This window comes from Sus scrofa, chromosome 13, assembly GCF_000003025.6.
Source record: "Sus scrofa isolate TJ Tabasco breed Duroc chromosome 13, Sscrofa11.1, whole genome shotgun sequence".
NCBI classification, from domain to species: Eukaryota; Metazoa; Chordata; class Mammalia; order Artiodactyla; family Suidae; genus Sus; species Sus scrofa.
Window position 1 is genome coordinate 121,506,254 of NC_010455.5, and position 24,812 is coordinate 121,531,065.

A 24,812-nucleotide genomic window follows, 5' to 3' on the forward strand; every position below is an offset into this window, starting at 1 on the left:
AGACACCACTTTCCTCATGCCTGAGTTAAGACGCTACAGCTTGCTCCACAGACACTGTTAGTGCAAGCCAAGGGGTAGCACTGCCAGGGCTTCCCCAAGGACTCAATCTTGCAATCACCTCCCAACTGAGTAAATAAATCTGCAGCGATGGTCACCTCTGGATGTACTGTTAGAATTAACGTGTAAACCCTATCAGCTGAGAATAAGACCAAAGGCAGGGGAGTTGAGGGACAGGGACTTTTAGTCAATTTCATTTTGAAACAGGCAGGTGCCCTCTTACCCTTTAAGACACTGCATCCAGGGGGGGAAAAAAAGTGATAAAATCTGTTTGACATTTCAAGCTACGAATTTCAAGATGACTGTAGATAAGAGAAGAACAAGGAAAACATTGGGTTAATGAAGTCTGCTTTTTCTATCTCTCCATTTCAAGGAAAGCTTTTATGTATATCTGTGGATGTATCATCCACATTATCCAGAGATTCCTGAATTAACCTAAATTCTTTTAACCTTAACATACTGGAAACCTGATATGATAAATATGATTCAGTAACTCTGATCTTTTATGATTCTTAAAAAGAAAATGTAGAAATATTTTAATACATATGAAAGGCATTGAGGAAGGACTTTTAGATAATCCCCAGTCTGGGTGAATAGCCCTGCTGCTCAGCACTGTGGATATAATAAATGAGAAGATAAAATATTATTAAAAGGTGCCATATATAACCAATAGTCTAACCATAGCATAGTTAATCATCATACCAACCCTTCCAGGGACAAATACAGGAGATATGGAGGGGGACAGCACTCAGAAGTAGAGGTCCCTGCTCAGTTCTTAATCTCACACCGCCTCTTTGCAAATTGCCTCCTTCAATATGGTGTATAGAAGGATGATGGTAACTAATTCAAACTGGGGGCTGGAAAACTTACCCATCGCTTTCCCAGAGCAATAATTGGGATTTGCATGCTTCTACCTGGAGAAAGGGTCCCATTGTGGAGAGAATCAGGATCTCTGTCACCCCATTCTAAGGGCCTAAGGGCTCTGCTTGAGCAGGAAAGCAAAAGACCATTGGAAAGGGCCGAAGTCTGGAGGTAGAAAGACCTGAATTTTAATGCCAATTATTGCATTACCCACAGTGTGGCCTTAACGAGTTGCTTAATTTTGCAGACTCTCAGATTCTTCACCTACAAAATGGGGTACCCACCTCGTAGTATTTTGGGGACATCAAATGAGAGCTCGCTATGCAAAGTCCTTAGCACCAAACCTGACATACCATGGTGCTAAATAAATAACAACTATTATTAAAAAACGAAAGTTTCAAGCCCTACGCAAGGAAGAGCAGAGACAAAAATTCCCTCCAGACGTGAGAACCATGTGTGTTTTTGGCCACTGTCTGACTGTCTGACATGTAAATCATGTCTAACCCTCTCAAAATAATCCACCTCAATGGAAAATCTTTTCTTTGTCTGAGGTTGATAAATCACACCCTTCTGTGCTTCTGTGCGCTAGGCTGCCTCTTCCCCTGAGGGCTCTGTCCCGGGGTCATGGACAAGTCCAAGGTGACCCTGAGGATGGGGAGTTGAAATGGGTCCTTTTCCAGAATGTTAGGTTTAACTTTAATCAATGCTTATTAAATGCCAAGTATGGGCCAGCCACAGTGCTAGACATGAGGGGATACAGAAGGGACAGAATATCCCCTAGCTCTGCCTCAAGGATCCCCAGCCTAATGAGGCCAACAAGAGAACAGAAAAGCTCTGAATAGCATGTGGCCCATGAAGGCTACTAGGAGAAAATTCAATACTTTAAATTATATGAAGTCTTTCAGACCCAATATTATATATTTTCAATATTTTTTTCTGTTTCTCAGTTTAGTTCTTTTCCTTAACAATTAAATACTCAGCAAAATGGGCTTAAGTCCAATGTACATTCAAAGGAGAAAACAAAACCCACCACTCTGTTTGCTTCAGACATCACCATCTTAGTCTCAACTGTGCTGAATTTGTGAGCTCTATAGTTCTTGTCCCTGGCATCAGAGGAGAGGTACCTAATACAGTGTGGAGAAGGCTATGCCAGAAAGGATCTCTCTGTCACACTCTCTGTGAGAGTCACATTGGGGATTAGGGCTTTTAATATATGAATTTTGTGGGGACATAATTCAGTCCATAGCATTCCACCCCCGGGCTCCCCACATCCATGTCCTTATTGCATGGAAAATACATTCACTCCATCCCAACAGCGCCAGAAGTGTAATTCATTCTGGCATCAATTCTAAAGTCCAAACTCTCATCTAAATAGCTAAGTCAGGGAGTTCCCATTGTGGCTCAGCAGTAACCAACCCAACTAGTATCCATGAGGATGCAGGTTTGATCCCTGGCCTCGCTCAGTGGGTTAAGGATCCAGCTTGGCCGTGAGCTGTGGTGTAGGTCACAGACACAGCTTGGATCCCTCATTGCTGTGGCTGTTGCGTAAGCTGGCAGCTGTAGCTCTGGTTCAACCCCTAGCCTGGGAACTTCCATATACTGTGGGTGTAGCCCTAAAAAGCAAAATAAATAAATAAATAAATAAATAAACAAATGAATAAATAAATAAGTAAATAGCTAAGTCAGATGTAGGTGAGACTAGAGGTAGGAGTGATCCTGAGATAAAACTCCTCTCCAGGTGTGGACCTGTGAAACCAGACAAGTTCTATGCTTCCAAAATACAGTGGTGGGATAGGCATTCTCATTCCAAAATGGAGATTTAGGAAAGAAGAAGGAGTGATAGGTCCCAAGTAAGTACAAAACCCAGCAAGGCAAATTCCATTAGATCTTAAGCCGCAGGAAGAATCCTCTTAGGCTCAGGCTCAGCCTTCCTGACCCCCTGGGACTGCAGCCCCACCTCTTCAGCTCCTGCTGGGCCAGGGTCATGCCTCCAGGGCTCCTGTCACTTTAACTGGGAGAATTTAATCTAGAGAATGTTTAACCAGACAATAAGGCAACTGCTAAGGCAAAAATAGAACACTAAACTATCACAAAGGTAGCAACAGCAGGAAGCAATTCACAGGTTGGGGGAACCAAGGGAAGAGGTTGGAGTGATTAAAATTTAGAGGTTTGGAAGAGAGTCCCAATGGATTGGGACTCAGACTTCTGAGGAAGGGGTGCCAGCCAGCAGTGCTGGTGTTTCATGGGGTTGCTGTGAGGTTGGCTTTGTAAATTGGTAAAACCTCAAACTGGATCGAACTGTATGTTGTTATTTGCTAGAGCTGCCATAATAAAGCATTACAGACTGGGTGACTTAAACAATAGAAATGTATTGTCTCACAGTTCTGGAGGCTACAAGTCTAAAATTAAAGTTAGCAGGGTGAATTTCTTCTGAAACCTGTAAAGGAAGTATCCGTTCAAGGCCTCTGTCCTGGGCTTATAAATGGCCATCTTCTCCCTATTATCTCTTCACATCCGTTTCCCTTTGCAGTTATCTCCGTATCCTCTGGGTTCAAACTTCCTCATCTTCTAAGGACCTCAGTCATATTGGATTAGGACCCACCCTAATGACCTCATTTTAATTTGATTAGCTCTCTAAAGACCCTATCTCCAAATAGAGTCACATTCTGAGGTACTTGGCAGCGGGGATGGGAGGGGGGGTGGGGGGGTGGGCGGTGTCAGGACTACAGTATATGAATTTTAGGGGAGCACAATTCAGCCCATAACACACTGCTGCTGGAACAAACTACTTTTGCCAGAGAGAAGGAGCAGCATTCCTGGATGCTGACAACAGGAACTGGAAGTCAATAAGAATAAACCAGAAGCAAAGAGGAAAGGGTAAGTCCCTTCTTCTCCATCTAGTCCTGCAATTTCCCTCCAACATCCCTTATTGACAGAGACTAAAAGGAAGCAGCTGGCCAAGGAAAAATGTGGTTTGCAAAGTCCCAGCCCCATTCACAAAGCAGATTATAGAAGAATGGGTTTGCAGCTGAGAAACATTTGTTTAATAACTGACACAGTGCTGAATAATTGTTACTTATTCTGACTAACCCCTAGCATCAGAACTTTTTTCATTTTCCACACATTTTTATAATATATTAAGAGAAAATGACAATAAAAATATTTCATCGAACAGACATACTAGTTATGCTGCTAGAGCTGTACTGACGGCCAGTGGTCTGGAACATCACCGTGCCTCAGCTCACGTCCTTTGGTCCACTGGTGTACAGCAATCTATCAGCAGCCTTCAGACCTGACCTCTGGAAAGCCAATGTGTAATATATAAGGTGTGTAAGAAAACAAAAAAATAGAAAGTCAAGTTGTCAGCAGTGTTATCTCCATTTTATATCTCAAGAGATGAAAATCCTGAAGGAGAGGTCATGTGCCCAAGGTCACGCAGCTAATCTGCAAGGATTTGAATGGGGTCTTATTCTCTGCACCTCAGTTTCCTCATTTGCTACATGAAGATAGCAGTACTTACCCAACAGAGCTGTTCTGCAGATTAAATGAGTGAATATGTGTAATGTGCTTAAGACACAGCCTGGCATGTCGGAAGAGCTTAACAAATGTTGGCCAAGACTGGGGCTTTTTCTACCATCCCAGGCTGTCCCATTATACATACTCACTGTCAAAACTTTGCATTTGGGAGATAGAACTGCAAAGAATAGAGATAGGGTTGGGAATAAAATTCCTTTAAATTTTTTAATTTTTTTCATCTTTTAAAGTTTTGTTTAAGTATAGTTGATTTACAATGTCATGATAACTTCTGCAGTATAGCAAAGTGATTCAATTATACATGTACACACATCCATTCTTTTCCATATTCTTTTCCCATAGAGATTTTCACAGAATGTTGGGTAGAGTTCCCTGTGCTATACAGCAGGTCCCCTTTGGCCAAGCATTCCATATACCAGTGTCTTTCGCTATCCAATCTTTTTGCAGGCAGTCAGCCCTTTTGAACTCTCAGGACCTAGAGACAAACATTTATTGAGCGCCAGCCACAAGGTAATCACTAACTATGTAACAATGAGACAGAGAAGGCCCCTGCTTCATCACCGGCTTAAAGACTTAGTTTAGACAAGCAATGACAACATAGAAAAGGGCTGTGATAGAAGATATCTAGTATGGGAGCCTATATCAGGGAAACCTAGTGAGATCTGGAGGAACTCAGAGAAAGCTTTCATAGAGGAAGTCACATTTAAGTTGAAATCTAAAAGACAAGTAAGCATTTCAAATAGGGGCCAATTTGGGAAAGAGCCTAGAGGCAAGAGGGAGCAAGGAGTAGTCAAAGAATGGAAGGAGGCTGCCTCTGGCAGGGAAGTTGAGGTGGGCAACAGACAAAGCTGGCCAGATCTCCCCAGGATCTGTTCTTGAATGGCTGTGTGAGCCAGGGGATCTTTACATTAACTGGAAGATAGTGTAGGACCACAGAAAGGTTTTAAGCAAGTGAGGGACAATTAGGTGTGCACTTACCAAGTTTCTACTTTGGGCAACTGGATAGATGGTGATATCTTTTACCAGGATAGGGGCACAGGAGACAGAGACGGTTGAAGGCAGAAGATGGTGGGTTTAGGTTTAGGGTTAGGGTTGAGTCTGAATTATACAAGGATCATCCAGATGGAGATGATCCCTAGGTAACTGGATTCTCTGTAAACCATCTTGTCTTATTTTCCCACCTCAACTTCTTACCACAGTCCTATCTCTCCAAGCAGCCAAGCTCTCTATGAACCAACCAATAAGTGCCTTGAGTTCCACCTGCTATCTAGAGTATTATTAGCCCCTCATTTTAATAACCAATTAATTCAAATTTGCTCCCCTCCAAAATTCATCCTAAGTGAGAACAGGATGTGGGCGAAACTAACAGATAATTATATATGTATGGTGAACTCTATTTAAAATGACACCATTTTTATTCAACTGATAGATATTTTCTAAACCCAAATCTAATTTTTGCTCTTTTTTCCCTTTTTTTTTTTTTTTTTTTTGGCTGCCCACAGCATGTGGAAGTTCCCAAGCCAGGGATCAAAGCCACACCATAGAAGTGACCCAAGCTACTGCAGTGACAATGCCAGATCTTTAATCCACTGCACCAGAAGAGAACTCTAAATATTTGCTCTTTATTTGCTACCACCAACTAGGATAGAGGGGTCCATTTTTGTAAATGTCATCCTGTCTTGTTCTTCACAAAATTAAACACCAAGAATGGAATTACAAGTTATTTGAATTTTTATTCTTGAAAGGAAAATCCTAAATTTCACAACATCAAAGTCAGATTTCTTATTTTTTTTTCTTTTTTTCTTTTTACCTTTTCTAGGGCTGCTCCCGCGGCATATGGAGGTTCCCAGGCTAGGGGTCAAATCGGAGCTGTAGCTGCCAACCTACACCAGAGCCACAGCAACTCAGGATCTGAGCCGCGTCTGTGACCTACACCACAGCTCACGGCAACACCAGATCCTTGACCCACTGAGCATGGCCAGGGATTGAACCCACAACCTCATGGATCCTAGTCAGATTCGTTAACCACTGAGCCACGACAGGAACTCCCCAAAGTCAGATTTCTTAATCCGAAAATATGGCCAGTTGAGAATCAGAACACATTATGGCAAGAACATTTAAACAAGTGGATACTATGTTTAATTGAGAAATCCTGGTATACAGGATCTTTTCAACAAATTTTGGCCTGTTTTGGAAGGAACATATATTAGCATAATTCTGGTCTCCTCTGCAGTGGGGTCAAGTGGCAGCTGCAGGTAAGGAAGTGGTAAAGTTTCTTCAGGTGTAGGTTTCTCCCAGGTGGAAGCAGCTCTCCTCAGAAGGAGCAGTGGCCAAGCCCAGGGCAGAATCACTAGAGGACTATACCTTCAGAGGCTGAAACAGTAAAAAAGACATATGCCCCACAACCCCCAATCCAAAGGAACATATATGTTGAGAGAGATTTTAAAAAGCCAGTTCCTCTAGGAAAGCTTCCCTCATTTCATTCAGGCTTGGTTTAATGTGCCTCCCATTTGAACCCTGGACTTTTCTGCCATGGCACTTGGCACCCATTATTGGAAACATATATTCTAGTGCTCATTCCTCCACTACACCCGTCTGCAGTGTGAGGGCACACACTGTGTCTTGGACATTTGCATCTTCCTAGTGTCAGGCACAGTAGAGACTCAATAAAATCTGATAAATAAAATAGTGAATGCCCTAGACACACGTTTCTTAGGCAACTCTAACATCAATAAAGATGCTTAGAGTTAAATACATATAAACATGTAATTTTATAAAATTTTATCAACTCTTAGCTCTACTACTAATGCAAAACCCAGATCCCTGAAAAGTATCCAAGCTGTGCTTGTGATCTATATCACAGCTCACGGCAACGCCAGATCCCCAACCCATTGAGCAAGGCCAGAGATCAAACCCACATCCTCATAAATACTAGTCAGACTTGTTTCTGCTGCACCACAGTGTAACTCCCTTTGAAAAGTCCTGTTAAATAAAGGATTGCTTTGGAGTTCCCATTGTGGCTCAGTGGTAACTAACCAACCAGTAACCATGAGGATGAGGGTTCGATCCCTGGCCCTGCTCAGTGGGTTAAGGATCCGGCATTGCAGTGAGCTGTGGTGTAGGTTACAGATGAGGCTCAGATACCACAGTGTTGCTGTGGCTGTGAGTAGACTGGCGGCTGCAGCTCCAATTGGATCTCTAGCCTGGGAACTTCCAAGTGCCATGGGTCCAGCCCTAAAAAGCAAAAAAAAAAAAAAAAAGGAAGGGTTTGAGTTGGTTTTGGTTTTTTTGGCTTTTTTAGGGCTGCCCCTGCAGCATGTGGAGGTTCCCAGGCTAGGTTTCTAATCAGAGCTGTAGCTGCTGGCCACAGCAACGCCAGATCTGAGCCACGTCTGCAACCTACACCACAGCTCATGGCAATGACAGATCCTTAACCCACTGAGCAAGGCCAGGCCTCATGGTTCCTAGTTGGATTCATTTCCGCTGTGCCATGACAGGAACTCCAGGAAGGGATTATTTTAATTTACCTTTTCTCCTCTGCTCTGGCCTACCTCTAAGGCACAGCATTCATGCACCCTTCAACTCAAATATATTGAATGAGCACACACTATACGGCAAGCATTGTACTAAAGGCAGGATGTACAGCATTGATTATGATAGAATCAGGCCCATGCCCTCATGTGGGGCTTACAGTCTGGTGTCCATTGGCATCTGCTCACTTCCAGAACTCCAAAGACCCTGAGACTGCTACATGGATGTAATCTATTCTTATCTTTAAGCTCTTGCAAATGTAATGTATTGATAAGGCGAGTCTGTGCTAATTCAGGAATATCTGGAGGTTTGCCATCCAGAGTTAAATAATAAGTCTGCTAGGTATTTTAATTTTCCCTAGCCAACTGGGAACGGATCCATCCAGAGATCCATATTGAGGCACATCCAAGTTTCCTGTGCCTCGTCACCTGCATGGGGATATCTGCCCAGATCGCCATCTCAGAATAGCCAGAGGGAGATGGTGATGCCCACACCATGCAGAATCACTTGCTAAGGGCCTTCAATTGCCTGCTTAGAGCCCACCCTGGCATGAATTAGGGAAGGGCGCCCCGTCTGTGCAGGCACATTAGAAAAAGGCATCCCTTCCTCCCTAGCAGATGTAGCCCCCCTCTAGGGTGCACAGCTGGGAGAGTGGAGCCTAGCCAGGATTTCAGTCCCGACAGACTCCTCTGCCCAGTCCCACACTAAAGCCCTGCTGTTAACTCCCTGGTCCATGCACTGGGTGCAAAATGCACTCGTGCATTTACCTTCAGGATGTTTAAATTAATGTTCATAACTAAGGAAACCAGTTTTTCTGGGACATGACTGAACTGGATGGAAAGCCCTTCCTAAAATCCCCGCAGGGGCCACAGAAACTTTGAACACGATTCAGACTTATTAAATTTTTTTCCAAGATGACAGCTTATTTCTGCCAAAGAACGCTCTAACTCTTCAAAACCTGTGACTTCACTGAGCTGTGAGCAGTTCAGAAATGGAAAATCAGCAGAGCCTCCAGTTGCATGGTTTGGGACCAAAGCCCAGCACCTCCCTGGACAAATATCAAGGTCAGTGTTCCCACAACTCGCCAAAGTCGCATCACTGAGAAAGTGAAGTCTGGTGGCCTTCGGCTCAGAGCTTGAATTCCCAGTAAGTCATTTGTCTGAAGCAGCAAGTCAACAAACCCCCTCATGCTAGCCACTCATTATATTAAAATAAGCGACTCTCCCTGTGGGTTCAACCCCTTCCACATGCCCATAAACTGGTTATATAGTTCAGAGTACAGGCCTGAGGAAAATGCATAATCTTAATCATTTCCTTCATTTAATAAATGTCACTTGGAATGTGGCCCTAACATCAGCTGGGTAGCCTTGCCCCTTTAAGATCTAGATAAGACAGGTTCAAACCCAGTTCCAAGTCCTGCAGAAATTCCAGGGCTCCCCCAAGATTCCTGTGAATGGGGTGGGGCGGGAAGAACTGCACCACAGCATCTTCAGCTCTGATTCCCAGCCTCCTGAATTACAACCCTTCATTCTGCCCTTGGGGTTGCTCTTTTATCCTGGCCCTGGTGTTATTCACCAGGACCAGCCTCTTCACTTGTGACCCTGAGAAGCCAACTGTGCAAAGGAGACTCCTGCGGGGAGGCGTGACAGGCTGCCTGTCACCAGCCGACACTCAGGTGCACGGTCTGTTCTCAAAGGTCCTGAGACACCAGATCTGCACCGGCAGGCTTGCACAACCCACTCCCGGCCCGGACATCCTGGCTTTGCTCAGGCCTCTCCCCTCCTCTCCTCTCCCCTCTTTCCAGTCACCACCACCCCTGCATCCAAATTCTCTTCTCAATTTGATATGAGCCATTCAGTACCCTCTTCTCAAGTCACCCCAGACCCAGCTTCCAGCAAATCCTTCAAGGGGCTCAGATGAACAAATAGGCCATATTATTGTTTCAGCAGACACCGTGACTTTATAGGTTTTTTTTTCTTTAGCAACATTCACCATCCTTGAAGACACTTCTAGTTTCAAAGATCCATTTTCTCTTTGCTTTTGCTTTTCTGGTAAATGGCGCAATGGAAATCAGGTGCTTGAACCTCCGTCTTCAGCTTGATTAAACAGTGGAAAACTTTTTTTTCCTCCCCTCTTATTGCAGGTGTCTGGTCTATGGTAAGTACATTCAACTTTTCCAAGCTTAGAATAAAGTCCCAAATTACAAATCGGCAGGTGGTTTAACCGATTTGTAAACCAGTTTATACTGCTAGCTACCTGGGTTTAAAGACAGGAAGAGTTTAGTTTTAAAAAATGATTACATTTAGAATGGATAAGCAGGAGTTCCCATTGTGGCTCAGCAGTAATGAACCTGACTAGTATCCGTGAGTATTTGGGTTCAATACCTGGCCTCAATCAGTGGATTAAGGATCTGGTGTTGCCACTAGCTGTGGTGTAGGTGGTAGACATGACTTGGATCCCATGGTGCTGTGACTGTGGTGCAGGCCAGCAGCTGCAGCTCCGATTCAACCCCTGGCCAGAAGACTTCCATGTGCAGCAGGTACAACCCTAAAGAGCAAAAAAAAAAAAAAAAAAAAAAAGAAGGATGAGCAATGAGATCCTACTGTACAGAACAGGAAGATATGCAATCTCTTGTGATAGAACACGATGGAAGATAATATGAGAAAAAGAATGTATATATATGTATGACTGGGTCACTATGCTGTACAGCAGAAATTGACACAACACTGTAAATCAACTATACTCTAATAAAAGATTTTTAATTAAATTTAAAAAGTAAATAAATAAAATAAAATCTCAGGCCAAGGCCAAGATCGGCAGGCCCCATGCAGTTGATGAGTACTGTGGGAGGCAGGCTGTCTCAGGAGCTCTGCCTCACAGTGGCTCTGCCCACCTGGATGATGAGCGGGTTACACAGGCAAAGGGGCCAGCCTTGTTTACTCTGTGGCTTCTTTGGCTGACAGTCATTTTGCTGTTTCCTCCGATCTTTTTTCTGCCATCCCTCCTCACACATTAAAAGCAAAAAGGGGGCAGATTCCAGGCTCAGCCTTCCATCTGTGCAGGCTGTGCAGCTCTTTGAAGGCCTCATACTCACCCCCAGAATCATGCAAGCCCCACAGGAAAGGGGGAGCTCCTCATAAACTTGCTGTTCACATCCTTCATTTTGAACAAGTCTCCTTGACCCATTCCTCAAGCTTTATTCCATTCCAATGATGTTGTTTGTTTAGGGGCTCATTTTGATTCTCCATCCTGGCCATGTGGTCTCAGACTGCTTCAAGCAAACAGGCCTCTCTCTGCCATCTGACCCGCCTGGGATCCTCCTGCCTCAGCCCCACTCCTGCAAGTAGAACGTTCTCCAGTCCTGAGGATGGCATTGGGCCATCAGGAATCCACAGTCCACAGGCCCAGGAGCACTCGCTCTTCCCTTGTCCCACCCCCAAAAGGCCCCCAGCAATACCTTCCCCAAGGCCACTGATGGAGCCCTGAAAAGAGGCCTCAGCCCTGAAGGTTGAGCAGTGGCTGATGCCACGGCACTGACCCTGGGCCACTCCTTGACTGGATGCCTTTCCTGGGGCATTTTCTGGCAAGTGAATCCAGCCGCTGAATTTCTCCAAGCAGTTTGTACTTCCATGGCTGTGGCTCTCAGGAGAGGCGGGATGAGTAGTGGTTTGGTTCCCTGCCTGATGAAAGTGAGCCACATCCAAGGACACATTCCTTATGAGACATGTACTGCTTCTTCAACAGTCTCTGGCAGTGGTGAGCTCTAATAGCAGAAAACGCCATTGCAATGAGCAAGGATGATGAAAAAGAGACTTTGAAACTCACTCAGAGGGGTCATGCTCTGAGGGAAAAAGGCCCCCACAAAGACATGCAGAAATTGTCTTCCCACCTTTTAGATGCCTGCAATCATGAAGTCAGCCGGAAAACCAAGCCTGGTCTGGGGCAACAGCAGGGAAGGAGGCCGCAGCTGTTACAGGGTAATTAAAGTCAGGCAAAATGCAGAGAGGGCCAGGAGGCTGATGTGAGGTTAGGTGGGGTCAGACAGGACATGGATCAGCTCAGGCCTGTAAAATGCCCATCAGCTGTGGACACACAGGAACAGCCCATCTAAGCACAACCAAGAGTAAGGAAACTAACAGCAGGGATCTGACGGTCTTCCTTCACAGGCCACCATCACCAGATCCATTTTCTCCCTCTCTTCTACTGCATCTCCTTCAAGGAAGTTGAAGAATCCCTGTTTCCTGTTATCAGTTGATTTTATGAACAGGAAACTCTTTGTCCTAGCTGGTGGCATATTGAATGGGTGGATGAATGAATGAGAGAGCAAGAAGTCGGAAAAGTATATTTCACAGATAGAACCAGCAACAAGGATTGAGTTTTAGGCCAGGATTTATCACCTTCCCCAAATTATCTCTGAGGACTGCACTGACAGTTGAGTTTCCAATGAGGCTAGGGGTATGACCCTATAGACTGGTACTAACCACAAGTGTAATAATAATGCACTGGGAACTGTATCTAGTCACTTATGATGGATCATGGCAGAGGATAATGTGAGAAAAAGAATGTATATATATATATATGTGTGTGTGTGTGACTGGGTCTCTTTGCTGTACTATAGAAAATTGACAGAACACTGTAAACCAGCTATAACGGAAAAAATAAAAATCATTTTTAAAAAAAGAGTAATGATAATGGTGATCATTTGTCAGAGCTGATGCTTTGTACCAAGCATGGTGTCATATGCTGTACTAGATACAACTTTTGGCATTTTCACCGGGGTGCAGTGGGTTAAGAATCTGACTGCAGTGGCTCAGGTCACTGCAGAGGTATGGGTTCAACCCCCCACCTGGCAAAATAGTTAAGGTATCTGGCGGTGGTGTCTCTCACAGCTGTGGATGGGATTCACTCCCTGGCCTGGCGGGGTACTTCTATGTCCTCAGCCATAAGAAGAAAAAAAGATACATGGATACAACCCTTGTGTATTCTATGCAAGCTACTTTGAGAAGAGGGTTATTTCAGGGATTAGATGCGGTAGCTAGACTGCAGTGCATATAAAAAGTGTTTAAAACACACATAATAAAGATGTTTATAGGAGCTGTACATGCAGGATACTTTGAGAAGAGGGTTATTTCAAGGAGTAGATGTGATAGTTTCTGAAATTCATTTGGAGAAGTGCATATTTATAAACTCTTGTAATAACTATGTTTTTTAAAAAGTGGTAGCCTATACTCATGTTGCAACAGAAGAAAGGCTGGGGGAAAAATGTAATTGTAATGTATACATGTAAGGATAACCTGACCCCCTTGCTGTACAGTGGGAAAAAAAAAAAAAAAGTGGTAGCCACTTGGGACAAATAAAACTGTTTTTTAAGTGAAAAAAAAAATAGGGCTTTTGTTGTTTCAAGTAACAAAACCCAACCCAAATTGACACAAACGTAGAAAAAGAAATGGTTACAGTTACAGGGAGATCACTTTGAACCTATGATTGGAATGCTCCTAGGCTTTCCTAGACCAGGAAACACTCTCTTCTCTTAACATCTGGTTTATCATTTTTCTCGGACTCTTTTTTTTTTTTTTTTTTTTTTTTGCCATTTCTTGGGCCGCTCCCGCGGCATATGGAGGTTCCCAGGCTAGGGGTCCAATCGGAACTACAGCCGCCAGCCTCTGCCCGAGCCACAGCAACACCAGATCCGAGCCATGTCTGTGACCTACACCACAGCTCACAGCAACGCTGGATCCTTAACCCACTGAGCAAGGGCAGGGACCGAACCCTCAACCTCATGGTTCCTAGTCGGATTCATTAACCACTGCACCACGACGGGAACTCCTTCTCGGACTCTTTTAGCTTCTTTATCCATGTGATAGGAATCACAACTGTCTACCACCCACATTTATGTGCATTTCTTCTCTCATGGCAAACAATTACCTGGCGCTTGAGGGGATGTATAAGATATCCTTCATAAAGGGCTAGAAAATAGAGGCTTCGAAGGAACCGAATGATATGCTGAGGTAATTAACAGCCTCATAGCCTATGGAAAATTGAAATTTCTAGGCCAGAAATTGAACTGGCCTAGACTGCCATTCCCCTGTTGAAACTTAATCTCTTAAGTCATGATTCAGTCTGCCACCTTATAACCCTGCTGCTTCTTGGTAACCTCCTAACCCTTGGAATTACATTTCCTTTTCTTCCCAGCATGGTTCACAGATGCCGCCAAGTCTTAAAATACACTAATGATATGTTGGATATCAACCTTGACCCAAATTCATTTGAAATCAACTTCTTGCTTTAAAGCACTAGGCTTCTCTGAAAGGCTCAGATCCTCCAGGTTTTGCAGGGATGTGTCAACAACAACAACAGCAACAAATAATCAACAGTCAATCTAAGAAAGAAATGAGAGGAATGTGGAATTCCTGCTGTGGTGCAGTGCGTTAAGAATCCAACTGCAGCAGCTTGGGTCACTGTGGAGGGGAGAGTTCAATCCCCAGCCAGGTGCAATGGGTTAAAGGATCCAGTGTTGCTGCAGCTGCAGCATAGGTAGCTGTGGCTTGGATTCAATTCTTGGCCCCCAGGAACTTCCATATGCTGTGGGTGTAGCCGTAAAGTAAAATAAAAACAGAAAAGAAAAGAAATGAAAGTATTATTTGAGCCAACCTAAGGATTATAACCTAGGAGACAGTTTTTCAGAAACTTTTGAGGACTGTTCCACCTGTTAGAGAAGAAAATACAATTATATAATTTTTTTTGAGACAAAGGTTTATACATCAAAGTAACGTATTGACTGTTTACACAGTCCTTCAAGGGGAGTTGTAGGTTATTGTGATCCCTTACAGGATTGACAAAGGAATGTTGCTGGTGCCAGGAAGAAATTTCTTTTTGGGAGGAGGGGGTTGTGAGTAATCATTCCTGTGTCTCTTAAATGGATCTAGTTAAAATATAACACGGATGTACACGGCACCCTAAAGGGGCGGGGATAGTGGCTGGAGAGGGCAGAGAGTCTTATGTTTAAATCGTGTTCTTGGAGTGGCCTAGGTGGCATTTTCACTGCTGGGGTGTGGGTTTGATCCCTGGCCCTGGAAATTCCACATGCCATGTAAGTGACCAAAAAAAAAAAAAAAAGAAAGAAAGAAAAGAAAAAAAATTTGTTCTTGTTCTGTCTTAAAAGTAATTTTATTTCATCAGAGGGGAGGATAAAGTAAGACAGGCCTTGCATTTTATTATGTCTATGAAATGTTTTAGCACAATGAAGTAGCAGCTGAAAAATCCCTCATCACAGTGACCATACCATTTTTTGTTGGGCCCTTTCCACGTATCGGACCTTATGCCTAAACAACTCTGCAAAGGCAATTATTTCTTAGATGGAGAAATTAAGATTCAAAGGTTAAGTGACTTGCCCAAGATCATTAAGCCAGTAAGAGACAGAGATAGAATTTGAACCCAGACATCTCTGACCCAAAGCCATGCTTTTCCATCATACCATGCTGATCAAATAGTCATTGTCATCTATTGCTCTTTGCAATTTGAATTTGGTTGTAGAGGAGGAAATGGAAGTTATAAACATAAGATGGCATCCCAGAATTTCTCATCACTTCTGTGACTCACAGCACCCCATCCAAGTCACCTGGATTTTCTGTTAGTTGGGGGTACTCTATACTTTTTCAACCTTAGGAGGTCTTGAGGGCTCCAGTGTCCTGTCTCCAAGGAGGGAGGATTTCATCTGGGCCCTCTGCACTGAAGGATTTTTTCTTCAGTCTGGCCGTTACAGAGCAGAATGCTTAAGGTGTTGCCCTTTTTGCCATTCTAACAACATTTTCTTAGGGAGAGGCTGCCCAGGCTTTATGTAAGTTTCCTTTTCTGTCATATCTTCTGACGGAAGAGAAGTCAAAACTGATCACTATTAACATCTATCTTTCCCAGACCCCAAGGATTCTGCCCCTCTTTCTCCATAACGCAGGGTGAGGCAGTGGCCCACTCATTTGGAGGAAACACCACATTGAAGTGACAGCCTCCCCACTGAACAAGCTTTAGGGCCCTGCAATTTCTCTCTCGGGTTCTTCTAACTCAGATTCATATGGTTCCTCCAGAGGATGACTACTCACTGTTGGACTATGCTCCTTTCATTCATTTATTCACTGAATATTTATTGAACACCTGCTATCTGCCAGGTATTATTCTGGATGTCAAGAATGCTGGTGTTAACAAGTTGGGAAGGTCTTTGTCTTCATGAAACTTACACTCTGGTAAAAGAAACACAAAACCAAATAACTCAACAAAGAAGTAATAAGATTGTTCAAGTTTATGATTAGTGCTATGGGTTAAAAAAATAAGGCACTTAGAGTTGTGGAGGTTTCAGGAGGATCTACTTTAGAAAGGGTACTCAGGAAAAGCCTTCTCAAGGAGGTGATGTTTGAGCAGAGACTGAAGGGTGAGATGGATGCAGCCTTATCAGAGTCAGTAAAAGAATATTCCATGCAGAGGGAACAGAAAGTACAAAGTCCCTGAGGTAAGCAAGAGACTGGGCCATTCAAGAAAAAGTGGTCACAGCATAGTGAGTGAAAGAGAAGAGACCATATGAACTTAAGACCAAAATAGGGGCTAGATTATAAAGGCATTTGTACATGACAGTTAGGAGGTTGAATTCTATTTTATATGAAATAGAGAAATAATCAAGGATTTAAGCAGAAGAATGACATGATTGGATTTAAATATTTAAAATTTACTCTGGTGATGTGAAAAATAGACTAAACAGGGGAAAGGCAGAAGAAGGGAGACCCAGAGAGAGTTTGGCAGTAGTTCAGGAAAAGTTCATGGTGCCTTGGAGTAGGGGGTGACAATAGAGACAGAAAGAAGAGGATGGATTTGGGGTGTATTCTTCATGTAGGACAGACAAGTTTTGGCTGTGAACCAGAAGAAGGGGATGAGGAAAGGGGAAACATCCAAAATGACTCTTAGATTTTGGGTTTAAGCAATTGGTTGGAAGATGATGCTTTTTAGTATTATAAGAAAGGACTAGAGAAAAACAAATGGTGATGATGGTACAGGGAGGAGTTCCCGTCATGGCGCAGTGGTTAACGAATCCGACTAGGAACCATAAGGTTTCGGGTTCAATCCCTGGCCTTGCTCAGTAGGTTAAGGATCCGGCGTTGCCATGAGCTGCAGTGGGTTCAATCCCTGGCCTTGCTCAGTAGGTTAAGGATCCGGCATTGCCGTGAACTGCAGTGTAGGTCACAGACGCGCCTCGGATCCCACATTGCCTTGGCTCTGGTGTAGGCCGGTGGCTACAGCTCTGATTAGACCCCTAGCCTGGGAACCTCCATACACCGCAGGAAGCAGCCCTAGAAAAGGCAGAGACAGAAAAAAAAAAAAAAAAAAAAAAAAAAAGATGGTACAGGGAAATTTGGGCCATGTTAAAATGCCACCAAGTAGAGTTGCCAGTACCCACTGGATTCATGAATATGGGACTCAGAGAAAATGTTTGGGTTAAAAGAGTACATTTGGAAATCGTCAGCCCATCATTTCTCAGCCTTTTGGTGAAGATCAAGTGGAAATCCTCAATCAGCACAGGGCCAGTCAAAATCATAAAGTGGAAAGGGAGAGCATATCAAGAACATGCAAACAACGAAGGGTAGAAGACCCAGGACAGGTCTGGGGCACAACTTCATTCAGAGGTTGAGAAGAGGAGAACAAAACAGTTTCAACAATACATAGAGCAAGAAGGATGCATTTGAAATAATCAGGAAAAGATTTTATTCCTTTTCTCCATTACCTGTTCAAACTCCCACCCCGGGTGTGGAAATAATTGTTCCCTACTCCTTGAATAAAATCAAGGGTCATTTTGTGATGTTTTGAGACATTCTTAAGTAATAAAAAGCTATCTAGTCACCTCTGGTCAGACACACACACAGAGTCTAATTTCAGTAAGTAATACATATGAATGGCCCAAAGAAATAACCCAAACTTCCACATTCACCAGGAGTTGAAGGTTCTCCCCCAGCTTAGGCAGGTTCCAACCTGGCTGCCTCTAGTGGGAGAGGAGACTCTTTATTTCTCTCACTCAGCTCCTTCTGGTTCCTCCAGTGGCGAAGCAGAGTTGGGGGGCAAGAAGGGGGCAGGAGAGAAAAGGTAGAAAGGCAGGAAAGAGCTTACTTGACTAGTCTAGTTATGCACTAAACAAAGCTACCTGGGCTTGGTAGCTATTTGAGCTTATTCCTTTACCCCGGGGACTATTTATTTATTTATTTATTTATTTATTTTCAGAGACTCCACATCTCAGGAAATCCTGCAATGGCAGTCGTCTTGCTGGAGGTAAATGCGTCTCCTACAGCTGGTCACTTAAAATTCTTCCCTCACCACCTCGGAATTCAATGGTGTATCTCCAGGGTTTGTTTATGGTTTGTTGACTTGTTTTTCTCCAAGGAGCCCTCTTGGATAGGATCTAAGAAAATTCCATGCCTGCTCTCTTTGTGGGTCAGGTCCATGGGAGGTACTCAAGCCTCAGTTGCCCAAAACTCTGTGAGAACAGCCATCCCCCATGCAGTGGCTCTTTACTCTCTTATCAGAGGAGCCGCCAGCCACAGTCAGACTCCCGTCCTCTGACTCTCCAAGGGCTCCCCAGTAAGCCCCTTCCACGAAGCTGGCAGAAAAGAGAAGTGGACTCACTGCTTCCCACTGTGGAGAAAAACTTGTATTGCATATCTCTCTAAAGTAGTTTTCTCTCCAATTTCCTATGCACTTTGGCACCTTCAACCTTTTTCATAACTGGAGGTATTTAGTCAACCAAGAGACATAAAACACACTCTTGGCTGGTCCTTTGCAAGTCCTGGTTAATTATCTCCTTAAATCATTTGCTAAGATGGTGTTGGGAAGATAAGGCTGAGGACAAAATAGGATGAGTTCTGTTTTACAATCCTGTGTGCCCAGAAAAATGAGAAAGAGCAACTGAAGGGAAAAGTAAAACCAGAAGAACGTGATAGAGCATAAGCTAAAGTGTTCCCAAGAAGTCACCTGTTGCTAAAAGGTGGAATAAAATGAAGACCAAAAAATGTCCCTGAATTTGGTGCCTTGTGCAGCTCCATTTCATCATAGTGTTTAGGAATAAAGGTTAAATTGACAAATTAGATGCATCCTCAGAATTTGTTCTCCCCTTCTTCTTTGCCATCACACCCTATGGCCAGCTCCATTATAAATTCTGATTGGTCCAAGTCAGCCACTATAATCTACTTTCCTCTGGCAATGATTCATTTAGGAATGAGCACATAATAAAATTCTGACCAAGATGTGAGAGGAAGTCTGTTGGAAGACTTCTGCAGAGGTCTGGTTGTTCTTAAGAGGAGACACATTGACTATAGTCCTTTCTACAAGTGGCACTTAGCTCTGTGGAAACCATCTTGGTACCAGCCTGAGGATAAAGCTAACACCAAAGAGGATGCCAAAAGAATTGCCACAAAGCAGAGTCAGAGCCCATGCTCAGAGCCCACTCTACCTGTACGGGTCTTGTTATTTAAATTCATAAATCTCCATATCATTTCACACAGTTGATTCAGAGGTTTCTGTTATTTAATGCCAAAAGCATCTTGACAATAAAGAATAGGCTTAAGGGAGGTGAAGAATTGGAGACAGAGTGTAGGTAAATCTTTTGAGATGTTTTTCTGGGAAGAGAGGCAGAGAAATGATCTGACAGCTGGAGGAGGATGAAGGATTTAGTGAAGGCTTTTTTAATGATGGGGGACACAGTAGCCAGTTTGTGCATATGATACTGGATGGGAAGGATCCAGTAGAAAAGGCAGAGCCACAAGAGCAAGTATCTTCTTGCCACCTCACTTAAAGTGTGCAGCTACTTCTGGAGTCTCTCTCACTGATTTTGCTGACACCCCCAAAAAGAAGGGCCACCAATTCTCACAGCATTATTTCCATTGTCTGACTGTAACTGCTTGCATGCTGCCTCCCTAGTGGTCTGTTGGTAGGCTCCAGCCAGCCATCTCTGAGCTCTTTCTTTGTCTGGAGACAAAGCAGTGGCTAATCCCTGCAGGCTGATCTCTCTAGGACAACCTCTGCTCACTGGAGAGCTAGCAAGAGGGTTTTCATTTTCTTGAGGGTCTTCCCAAGGAAATCCCAATCTTACACAATTTTAGTTCCCCTCGCAAAGTAACCCAGGCTACCCAAGAGCCCAGCTTGCAATTAGTTGCTTATCCTTCAACTGAGCCGGCCCCTAGGCCCCACTTCGCCCAGAGCCTCAGACAGCTCAACTTAATGAAGGTTGTTATTACTTAACCCCCTCCCTCCTTAACACTTTACTTTCCAATTATAATTTCACAAAAGGACATGCATCCAAGACTGTTGGAAAATAGAGCCCCTCTCCTCCAAGGTGGGAGGACTGGTCTCCAAATCAGCAGCTCTCTCCCCTTCCCAGCCTACTGAAATCATATGCAAATTAACTTAGGGTACTGGTCTTTCCCCAGAGGAACAGAAACATTCAGTCCCAGCTGGGACTTGAGCTAAATCTCACGACGTATTTACTGAACTACTAGAAGGTGATCCGAAAGGGCAATGCTGTAAAGCATTTCCAGTAAAAATATAAAGATAATGCAAAGGACAAAGTCAGAAACAATGTCGATTTGCCTTTCTATTACTTCCTGTCCAAAGCAATGGTTTGTTCCATATTTCACTTCCCCTACTCATTTAGCAGTCAAACAAGATGTGCAGTCTAAAATGTTTAACAGCCATGCTATGAGGTACGATTATCAACAGTCACATAGAAACACCTGGTAAAAGTCACATAACTGAGTTTCATTTCCTTGTGAAATTTCAACGATTCGTTAACCAAAACTTTACAATTGACTAACATATTTTAAATATCTAAAACATGCTCCTTTTGTTAATTAAATTTGAATTGATTTACTTATTCTTATTTTACTTTATTTTCCTACTAATGTAATTTTGGCTAAAATAGAGACCATGTTTAAGAGAAAGAAACCAGCCAAACACCCATTTCTAAAATCTTCACACTTTAATCATTAGGAATGATTTCCCACTTAGAATGATCTTTTAAACTAAGTCACACCTGAAATTTTTAATGATTTGGAGTAAAGCATTTTATTACTAAATTAATTTACTTTCTGAGTTTATTATATTTAAATTTGCACCTGTGCATACTTTAAAATTCAGCTGCCTCATATCCTTTTTTTAGAATAGGGAAGTTATTAATTAATTAAATATTTTCGTGATGATCTTTCTCTAGTCCTTGCAAAGGACATTAGCAATATATTTTTGTACGAGACTCCTTTGGGGATTCTCCTCTGAGACCTGCCCTTTCCCATGGGGGTAATTTCCATAGACACATTCTTATTGATTTCACTTTCTTGGTCACTTTTTTTTTCTGCAGCATGTGGAGGTTCCCAGGCTAGGCATCGAATCAGAGCTACATCTGCTGGCCTATGCCACAGCCACAGCAATGCAGGATCTGAGCCATATCTGCAAACTTCACCAAAACTCACGGCAACACTGGATCCTTAACCAACTGAGCAAGGCCAGGGATGGAATCCACAACCTCATGGATCCTAGTTCAGTTCATTAGCCCGCTGAGCCAGAAGGGAACTCCTCTTGGCCACATTTGATTGGTCCAAGGATAGATACCTGACCCTGCTGGACCTATCAGATTTTCTCTTATGGAAATCTGGAATTATATATAGCCATTCTAGTCAGGCTTTATGGGTACTTAAGAGGATAGATGGGCTGCTAAGCAAATCAAAAAGTAAAGGAAATAAAAGAATGAAGCACACTCTCAGAACAGAAATAAAAGACCAAGGACCCTCAGAAAGAGAAGTAAAGAAGAAGAGGCAGCTGCATTTATGGTGGCTTTCCAGCACCTAATCTGGTACCTCAGCGGCTCTTTCATTCAGTTCTGTGAAATACCCATGTAGACTTGTGTCTCTATTTAGTTTACACAAGTTTAAGTGAGCATCTGGAACTTCGAATTAAATTGTCTCTAAAATGACAATGAAGTCCTCAGAACTTACTAAAATACGGAGAACAACTGGCCAAAAAACAACACTATATTTTAACAATCTATGATTACTGAGCTCTTGGGTATGATCTTTGTTTCTTTGCTATGTTAAGCACTTAACATAGACTGAATGATGCTTTCAAAATGTTTCTGACTACAACACAAAGAGGGACATCATCAAAATGATGAAATAAGAATTTTCTACTATCTTTCCCCTAAAGGCGTTGATTCTGATAATCACCCATGGACAAGAGTGCCTTTTTAGAAGTCCAGGAGTCCAAAAGAAAAATTATAGCACATAGTTAGAGTGAAAAAAAAAATCTGATGCTAGACACATTGATACTGTAATAAGAGACAAAGAAGGTTATTATATAATGAAAAAGGGTCAATATATCAAGGGGATATATCAATTATAAATCTATACCCAACATCAGAACACTGAAATAGATTAAGCATATACTAACAGATTTGAAGGGAAAAATAAACAACAATAATAGTAGGGAATTTTAATACCCTACTTTCAACAATGGCTAGATCATCCAGACAGAAAATCAATAAAGAAACATTGGACTTGAACCACATAGACCTAACAGATAAATATAGTACCTTCCATCCAACAACAGCAGAATATATATTTTCCTCAAGTGCATGTGAAACATTCTCCAGGATAAATCATATGTTAGGTCACAAAACAAGTTTTATCAAATTTAAGAAGATAGAAACCATACCACGTATTTTTCTGATCATAATGGTATGAAACTAGAAATCAATAACAGTATGAAAACCAGAAAATTCACAAATATATAAAAATTAGGAGTTCCCGTCGTGGTGCAGTGGTTAACGAATCTGACTAGGAAACATGAGGTTGCAGGTTAGATCCCTGGCCTTGCTCCGTGGGTTAAGGATCCCGGGTTGCTGTGAGCCGTGGTGTAGGTCACAGATGCAACTTGGATCCCGCGTTGCTGTGGCTGTGGCATAGGCTGGCAACTATAGCTCCGATTAGACCCCTAGCCTGGGAACCTCCACATGCTGCAGGAGCAGCCCTAGAAAAGGCAAAAAAATAAAATAAAATAAATAAAAATTAAACATTACAATCCCAAATTACCAATGTGTCAAAGAAGAACTCAAAAGAAATTGACAAGTTAGCTAGGCTGAGGGAAGAAAAAGCATATTCAAATAAATAAAATTGTAAATGAAAGTGGAGATATTACAATTAATACTACAGAAGCAAATGCTCATAAGAAAATATTATGAACAAGTACATGTCAACAAATTGGATAACCTAGAAAAAAATGGATAAATTCCTAGAAACATACAAACTACCAAGACTGAATCATGAAGAAATAGAAAATCTGAACAGAACAATCACTAGTAATGAGACTGAATCAGTAATCAAAAATCTCCCAACAAAGAGAAGCCCAGAACCAAATGATTTACTGGAGAAGTCTAATAAACATTTTAAGAAGTAATGCCAATCCTTTCTCAAACTATTCTGGAAAATTAAAGAGGTGGAATACTTCCAAATATATTTTACAAGACCACCATTTCTCTGATACTCTTGATATCAAAACCATACAAAAATCACCTGTAATGGAAAAAAAATAAAAATCATTATATAAATTAAAAAAAACCACACAAAGATACAAAAAGAAATAAAGAAATACAGAAATACAGAAGGAAATAAAGAAAATCAGAAGCTAATATTTCTCATGAATATAGATGCAAAAATCCTTAACAAAATATTGGCAAATCAAATCCAACAATACATTAAGAGGATCATATAACACAATCAAGTAAGATTTATCCCAGACATGTAAAGATGGTTCAATGTCCACAAATCAATCAATGTGATATGCCACATTAACAAAATGAAGAATAAAAAATCATATGATCACTTTACTAGATACAGAAAAAGCATTTGACAATAACATAATACTATATAGCAAAAACCCTAAAAACTCCACCCCAAAACAGAACAAATAAATGAATACAGTAAAGTGGCAGCATACAAAAATTAATAAACAAACTTCGTTTCCACACATTAATAAAAAACTATCAGAAAGAGAAATTAAGAGAACAATCTCACTTATAATTACATCAAAAAAAATAAAGTATCTAGGCATAAGTTTAAGGCATTAAGGAAGTGAAAGACCCGGATACTGAAAATTATAAGACATTGATTAAAGACACTGAAGAAGATACAAATAAATGGAAAGATATTCTGTGCTCGTGGATTAGAAGAATTAATGTTATTGTCCATACTCCCCAAAGCAATATACAGACTTAATGTAATTCCTATCAAAATTCCAGCAGGGCATTTTTCACAGAAATAGAACAAAAAATCCTAAAATACGTATGGAACCACAAAAGGAAAAAAAAAAATCTGAATAGTCAAAGCAAGCCTGAGGAAGAAAAACAAAACTGAGAACATCAAACTTCCTGATTTCAAAGTATATTACAAAGCTATAGTAATCAAAACACTGTTGGCCGGCCATAAATACAGACACATAAAACAATGGAGCAGAATCAAGAGCCCCCAAATGCCTATGCATACACAGTCAACTAAATTTGAGAAAGGTGCCAAGGATACTAAAAATAGACCTGTCAATAAATAGTGCTGAGAAATCTGAATATTCATATGCAAAAGAATAAAATTGTACTCCTTTCTTAACACCACTCACAAAAAATAACTCTTAAACATAAGCTCTGAAACCATAAAACTCCTAGAAGAAAACATAGGGGAAAATCCCCTGGACATTGGTCTTGGCAACAATTTTTTGGACATGATATAAGCAATGAAAGCAAAGTAAATTAGTGGAACTACCTCAAC

The 24,812-nt window shown here is 42.1% G+C and overlaps 1 long non-coding RNA gene across 1 annotated transcript; it reads left to right on the top strand.

Annotated features, from left to right (window-relative positions):
• Window positions 3,635-12,655, top strand: LOC106504853. The gene is made up of 3 exons (XR_001298825.2): window positions 3,635-3,795; window positions 8,898-9,047; window positions 11,211-12,655. It is a non-coding gene; the product is annotated as an uncharacterized LOC106504853 (long non-coding RNA).